Genomic DNA, 7781 nt, shown 5'->3' on the forward strand with positions numbered 1-7781 from the left:
TATATACAGCATGATATGTCTGTATTGTATGATCAGCATGATTCTTTTGGTGATTCTATTGTGTACATATTTTTAATCAAAACTAATCGCATGTTATAAAGAGCCCCGTGGCGCAGAGTGGTAAAGGTGCAGTACTGCAGTCAGAGCCCTCTGCTCAGGACCTGAGTTCGATCCCAGCGGAAGCTGGTTCAGGTAGCCGGCTCGAGGTTGACTCAGGCTTCCATCCTTCCGAGGTCGGTCAAATGAGTCCCCAGCTTGCTGGGGAGAAAGTGTAGATGACTGGGGAAGGCAATGGCAAACCACCCCATAAAAAAAAGGCTGCCGTGAAAACGCTGTGAAAGCAACGTCACCCCAGAATCGAAAACGACCGGTGCTTGCACAGGGGACTACCCTTTACCTTTTTAAAATTGTATATTGATTTATTCAATATCAATAAAGTTCTAAAAAGTTTTAGGAAAAAAGAGGGGGGAAAACGTTTTTCAGGAGTCGCAGATCTCATCTTAAGCATTTGGCGATGGCCAAACCGGAGTATTCACTCGAGAGGCTTCTTAGAGAGCCAAACAAGGACTTCGATGGGCCAGAAGAAGGGTCTAAAATCATATGTCTAGCACCTCGAAATATGCAGGGGGCGGAGGGGAGAGAAGAACCAAACACACCTCTCCCCTGGCCAGCCCTCAGTAGGATTCCTGGAGCAACAGAGATGCCATCCGCATATAAATAACCCTGCCGAAGCCCGGAGAGCATTTCCATCTATATACCAGTTGTTCTTCCGAAAGGGCAAATCCGTTAATGATTATAAACATGCCTTTCTCCTGCACTGAGATTTCGACCCAAGGACTCTCTCTACAATGCGAAGGTTGCGAGGAATTTGGGCCGCGAGAGAGTTGACTTCGTTCCTGCTGAAAAGCTCTTCAATCATTTTCTTCCCTGGATATCGATGGAAAATGTGCATTCATAAGAACATAAGAGAAGCCATGTTGGATCAGGCCAATGGCCCATCCAGTCCAACACTGTGTCACATAAGAGAAGCCCTGTTGGATCAGGCCAAAGGCCCATCCAGGCCAACACTCTGTGTCACATAAGAACATAAGAGAAGCCATGTTGGATCAGGCCAGTGGCCCCTCCAGGCCAACACTCTGTGTCACATAAGAACATAAGAGAAGCCATGTTGGATCAGGCCAGTGGCCCCTCCAGGCCAACACTCTGTGTCACATAAGAACATAAGAGAAGCCATGTTGGATCAGGCCAATGGCCCCTCCATTCCAACACTGTGTCACATAAGAACATAAGAGAAGCCATGTTGGATCAGGCCAGTGGCCCATCCAGTCCAACACTCTGTGTCACATAAGAACATCGGAGAAGCCATGTTGGATCAGGCCAGTGGCCCATCCAGTCCAACACTCTGTGTCACACAGTGGCCAAAAAAAAAAAACCCAAGTGCCATCAGGAGGTTCACAAGTGGGGCTAGAAGCCCTTCAACTTTGCCCTCCCCCCAAGCTCCAAGAATACAGAGCATCACTGCCCCAGACAGCTCCATTAATACGCTGTGGCTAATAGCCAGTGATGAATCTCTGCTCCATATTTTTATCCAATCCCCTCTTGAAGCTGGCTATTCTTGTAGCCGCCACCATGTCTTGTGGCAGTGAATTCCACGTGTTAATCACCCTTTGGGCGAAGAAGGACTACCTTTTCTCTGTTCTAACCTGATTGCTCAGCAATTTAATTGAATGCCCACGAGTTCTCGTATTGTGAGAAAGGGAGAAAAGGACTTCTTTCTCTACTTTCTCCATCCCATGCATGATCTTGTCAACCTCTATCATGTCACCCCGCAGTCAACGTTTCTCCAAGCTAAGGAGCCCCAAGCGTTTTAACCTTTTTTCCTAGGGAAAGTGCTCCAAAACTTGAATCATTCTAGTTGCCCTTTTCTGGACTTTTTCCAATGCTATAATATCCTTTTTGAGTAATCAGAGCATTAGTCTAAGCCAGGGGTGGCCAAACTGCGGCACGACGTTTTCAGCATGGCATCCAGTGCCTGCCTTCAAAACACCTTCCTGGTTTCAAAAAGATTGGACCAGGGGGTCCAATTCTATGAGCCCCCGAAGAAGGTGCCCCTATCCTTCATTATTTCTAATGGAGGGAAGGCATTTAAAAGGTGTGCGGTCCCTTTAAATGGGATGGCCAGAACTCCCTTTGGAGTTCAACTGTACTTGTCACAACCTTAAGAACATAAGAGAAGCCAGGTTGGATCAGGCCAATGGCCCATCCAGTCCAACACTCTGAGTCACATAAGAACATAAGAGAAGCCATGTTGGATCAGGCCAATGGCCCATCCAGTCCAACACTCTGAGTCACACAAGAACATAAGAGAAGCCATGTTGGATCAGGCCAGTGGCCCTTCCAGTCCAACATTCTGTGTCACATAAGAACATAAGAGAAGCCATGCTGGATCAGGCCAGTGGCCCCTCCAGTCCAACACTCTGTGTCACATAAGAACATAAGAGAAGCCATGTTGGATCAGGCCAGTGGCCCATCCAGTCCAACACTCTGTGTCACATAAGAACATAAGAGAAGCCCTGTTGGATCAGGCCAATGGCCCCTCCAGTCCAACACTCTGTGTCACATAAGAGAAGCCATGTTGGATCAGGCCAATGGCCCCTCCAGTCCAACACTCTGTGTCACATAAGAACATAAGAGAAGCCATGTTGGATCAGGCCAATGGCCCCTCCAATCCAACACTCTGTGTCACATAAGAACATAAGAGAAGCCATGTTGGATCAGGCCAATGGCCCATCCAGTCCAACACTCTGTGTCACACAGTGGCCAAAAATTGTATATATATATATATACACATACACACACACACTGTGGCTAATAGCCACTGATGGACCTCTGCTCCATTTTTTTATCTAAACCCCTCTTGAAGGTGGCCATGCTTGTGGCCGTGGGGGAACCTGGCTCCTGGCTCCACCCCCAAAGTCTCCTGGCTCCACCCCCAAAGCCTCCAGATATTTCTTAAATTGGACTCGGCAACCCTACCAGAACTGGATCTGCTTTTCATACTCTCAGCCTTGGCCCAAGCCCCGGCCTTCACGTTCACAGGCCTGCTTTCCCCCACGGAAACATTTGCTTTTAATTAAAGGATGTTATCTGAGCCTCTTTTAGGAATTTAATCCGATGCCTGCTAGAAAGGAGCGACTATGTAAAACAGAGTTCCGAGGCGGCGATTCGTGTTCCTGATAACATTAATTCTCTCTGTCATTCTCTCTATCCGCCATTAAAGGAAGTGGGGGCAGATTATTTCTCAGGAGCAAACCCCAGCGTGCCTTCTCTTCCCCATATACACCCCAGCTCCACATGTCACACAAGGAAGAGACACTGTTGTCTTGGGCGACTGAGAGGTTTTATTGCACATGGAACCAGGACAGAGACCCCTCAAGAGAGCCAGTTTGGTGTGGTGGTTAAGTGAGCGGACTCTTATCTGGGAAAACCGGGTTTGATTCCCCTCTCCTCCACTTGCAGCTGCTGGAATGGCCTTGGGTTAGCCATAGCTATCGCAGGAGTTGTCCTTGAAAGGGCAGCTTCTGGGAGAGCTCTCTCAGCCCCACCCACCTCACAGGGTGTCTGTTGTGGGTGGGGAGGTAAAGGAGATTGTGAGCCAGTTAAGTGTGTGTGTGTGTGTGAGAGAGAGAGATAGACAAAGAGAGTGACAGAGAGAGAGAAAGAGAGAGAGAGAGAGAGAGAGAGAAAGGAAGGAAGGAAGGAAGGAAGGAAGGAAGGAAGGAAGGAAGGAAGGAAGGAAGGAAGGAAGGAAGGAAGGAAGGAAGGGAGGGAGGGAGGGAGGGAGGGAGGAAGGAAGGAAGGGAGGGAGGGAGGGAGGAAGGGAAGGAAGAAGGGAAGGAAGGAAGGAAGGAAGGAAGGAAGGAAGGAAGGAAGGAAGGAAGGAAGGAAGGAAGGAAGGAAGGAAGGAAGGACAGAAGTGTTTGTAGAGCCAGTGACAGGGTGTGTGTCTCTGTGCTTGTTTTGCATTGTTTTCAGAGTCTTTGTATAGGAACCTGTTCATGGGATGGAGGAAAACTGCACCTCTCTCTTTTTGTTTGTGTTAGCCTGAAGAACAGCAGTTCCTGTGAGTAAAGCCCCAGTGAAATGTGAGCTTGCAAACTCTGTGCATTTTGGTTGCTTTTTGTGTGTTTACACTTTCATGTATTAGAACTGCAGCTATTGGGCGATGAGGAAACGATGACTATTCAGGTGAACTGCACTGCTGTGTTTTTATGTATTTATTTTGGGAATGGGAAAATAAATGCCCCAAAGTCTCCTGGCTCCACCCCCAAAGTCCCCAGATATTTTCTGAATTAGACTTGGCAACCCTACACATTAGGGGATTTATATCTCCTAAGTTCAACGTATACTCCACATTCACTCGGTCCTCGGACCGGAAGACCGGCAGGGCCCCTCGAAAGCATCCGCAGATGAGCAGCCATTTTGATTCCGGCCTACTCCGTGCTAATGCCTTCCTGAAACGTAGGCCTCTGAAAACCTCACCGCTGGCAAAGCATCAAAGGGAGCCAGCGTCTACCTTGAAGTAAAACATTAAGAGCCAGCGACAAACGGACTTGAAACGACACAGCCCCCCCTGAGGCGGGAACTCTTTCCGTGAGGCATCAATGGGCCCTTTGAAGTAATCTATCTAGGTGGACTTCAAGGCTTTTAACGTGATTACTATTGAAACCGGCGAAGTGAAACTAATTGTTTGAAGCTTGTAATAATTACCTGGTGACCAAAAGAGAAAAAGGAGGGAAAGGAAAAGAAATAGGACAGAGGGCAACAGAGCGGGGAGAGAGCAACAGAGGAAGTCTTTTTCCAGTCCTTTGGGAGAAAAGTCAAAATGGCATGTCTCCCGCAGTTGTTAGGTTGGCATTCGAGAAGTTCAAGAGGAGGATTAGCAGAAAACCAGGCCAGGCCGAACTAGAGATAAACATGTTCTAATTTTGAACAGCCTTGAGTCAACAAATGACTCCAGGATGAATGGGGGTATGTTTGAGACAGGTATCGCACAAAAATTCCAGACAACAGCCATTGTGGTATGGGGGTCAGAGTGTCAGGTTTACACTGAGGAAATAGGGTTGCCAATTTTAGGTTGGGAATTCTGGAGAATTTGGGGGGGGGGGGTGGAAACTAGGGAGGGGAGGGTTTGGGGAGAAGGGACCTCAATGTGGAATAATGCCTTAAAGTCCGCACTTCAAAGTGGACATTCTCTCCAGCCTGAAAATGACCTCTGTAATCTTGGAGATCAGTTGAAATTCTGAGGTAACTCCAGGTCACACCTGGAAGTTAGCAAGCCTGCAGGGAAATCTGGGTTCCAAGTCAGCCATGAAACATGCTGCCGGCTAGGTCCAAGCCAAGCAGGAAAAAGAGACAGATTATAAAACCTGAGGTGAATTGGAAGCAAAACAGCACAATATAGTTCACGGGTGGCCAAACTTGCTTAACGTAAGAGCCACACAGGACAAATGTCAGATGTTTGAGAGAGACAAGACATGAATGTCAGATGTTTGAGAGAGACAAGACATGAATGTCAGATGTTTGAGGGAGGAAGGGAAGGACGGAAGGAAGGAATGGAAATAGATGGAGGGAGAAGGGAGGAAGAGATGGAAAGAAAGCAACTTTTGCTTCAAATGTATCTTCCAAGCCACCTGCTGGCTTGGCTTGGAGAAGTGATTTAAAGAGACACAAATGCCTTCTCTAAGCCAGTTGACATGGTGATGGGGCTCTGAGGGCCACACAATGTGTGTGAAAGAACCACATGTAGCTCCCAAGCCACAGTTCGGCCACCCCTGATAAAATCAGTGAAGGCTATCTTAAATGTCACAGGTGGAGGTTTAGTTCTAGCGATGTACAAGCAGAAGCAGAAATGAACTTAGAACTTGTGCGACACATAGCAAAGGATGCCGAAAATGGTGCCCTTGGGCACCATAGCGCCTGCTGACATCTTTCTTGGCTTTCACTGAGTGCTTTTAGAAAGTGGGAGGGACATTTGCCCAGTAGGACTTGTCCTAGAATCATAAAGTCGGAAGCGACTTCCAGCGTCATCTAGTCCAACCCCCTGCACAATGAAGGAAATTCACAAATACTTCCTCCCACAGACACCCCTAATGACCCCTGCTCCGTGCCCAGGAGATGCCCCCCCCAAAAAAAACCCTTCCCCAAACTGGCCTGGAGAAAATGTCTTTCTCATCCTAAAGAAAACACCCTCCAAGTTTCAATTCTATGAGCTTCAAAAGAAGGTACCCCTATCCTTCATTATTTCCAATGGAAGGAAGGCATTTAAAAGGTGTGCAGTCCCTTTAAATGTGATGGCCACAACTCCCTTTGGAGTTCAATGATGCTTGTCACAACCTTGCTCCTGGCTCCACCCCCAAAGTCTCCTGGCTCCACCCCCAAAGTCCCCAGATATTTCTTGAATTGGACCTGGCAATCCTAAAATGGGAGAGCCAGTTTGGTGTAGTGGTTAGGTGTGCGGACTCTTATCTGGGAGAACCGGGTTTGATTCCCCACTCCTCCACTTGCACCCGCTGGAATGGCCTTGGGTCAGCCATAGCTCTGGCAGAGGTTGTCCATGAAAGGGCAGCTGCTATGAGAACCCCAGCCCCACCCACCTCACAGGGTGTCTGTTGTGGGGGAGGAAGGTAAAGGAGATTGTGAGCCGCTCTGAGACTCTTCGGAGTGGAGGGTGGGATATAAATCCAATGTCATCTTCTTCTTCTAAAATGGATTGTGCCCAACTATATTAATTTCATTCGCTAACTCACATATTCTGGTGTTGTGAGGGGGGGAGGAGAGAAATAGCTTTCACCCAACACTTTTCTTGATTTCACAAACTTTTACCACAGCAGCGTCCAATTTATTCATCACAACCTCAATCATGTGCTGGCCAATTCTCTTCTGTAGGCCGGAGCTCAGATTCTTTCTTCCTCGGAGAGATGGGGGCTCCTTACACGGCACCCTCTACCCGAAGTAACTCCGAATAACACGCTTAACAACCTGAAACAAATTATAGAAAACAGGACCCGAATCGTTTCACACATCGTTGAAACTGCAACCTCTGTCTGGGGCCGGCGAGAGGCAATCGTTTTAACAGCCATTCGGTGTCATTTTATGATGTGGGACCCGATCGACAAGGACTATCGCAAGACCCCCGGTCTGATTGGCGGTGGGTTTCGTTGAGCAAGACGTCGTTTCCCCTGGTTGAGAATTCAAGCCGGAGGGACAGATGTCAGCATGTTCTCTCTCCCCCTCCCCGTCCATCGAACTTAAGGGTTCTTCTATTTCATTTGACTGGAGGCCAAATGAAATCGCACATACTTTGTGAGATGTGTTTGAAGTCTGAGTCTGAAGTTTGGAACTAGGAAATCTGATGTGCAGGGATTACGGGCGGATTCCAGAATGAAACTTGAGGAGTTCTCTCCTTGAACCCATTATACAGAAATGAGGTGGCAGACTGAGGCAGTCAGATTCTGAACCAGGGGTGGCCAAACTTGCTTAATGCGAGAGCCACATAGAATCAATGTCAGATGTTTGAGAGCCGCAAGCAACGCTCCCTCTAAGCTGCATTAGTGTGAGCTAGTTCAACAATTTTTAGCCTCCAGTTCACACATTTTCATCTCAGCTCAGGAAAAATGGCCCCAGAGCACAATAATTTATGCAGTAGCTCACAACTTGAATGCCAGTAGCTGACAAAGTAGAATTTTTGCTCTCAAGACTCCACAGCTTAGAGGGAACAT

The sequence above is a fragment of the Heteronotia binoei genome, chromosome 3, assembly GCF_032191835.1.
Source record: "Heteronotia binoei isolate CCM8104 ecotype False Entrance Well chromosome 3, APGP_CSIRO_Hbin_v1, whole genome shotgun sequence".
Lineage (NCBI taxonomy): Eukaryota > Metazoa > Chordata > Lepidosauria > Squamata > Gekkonidae > Heteronotia > Heteronotia binoei.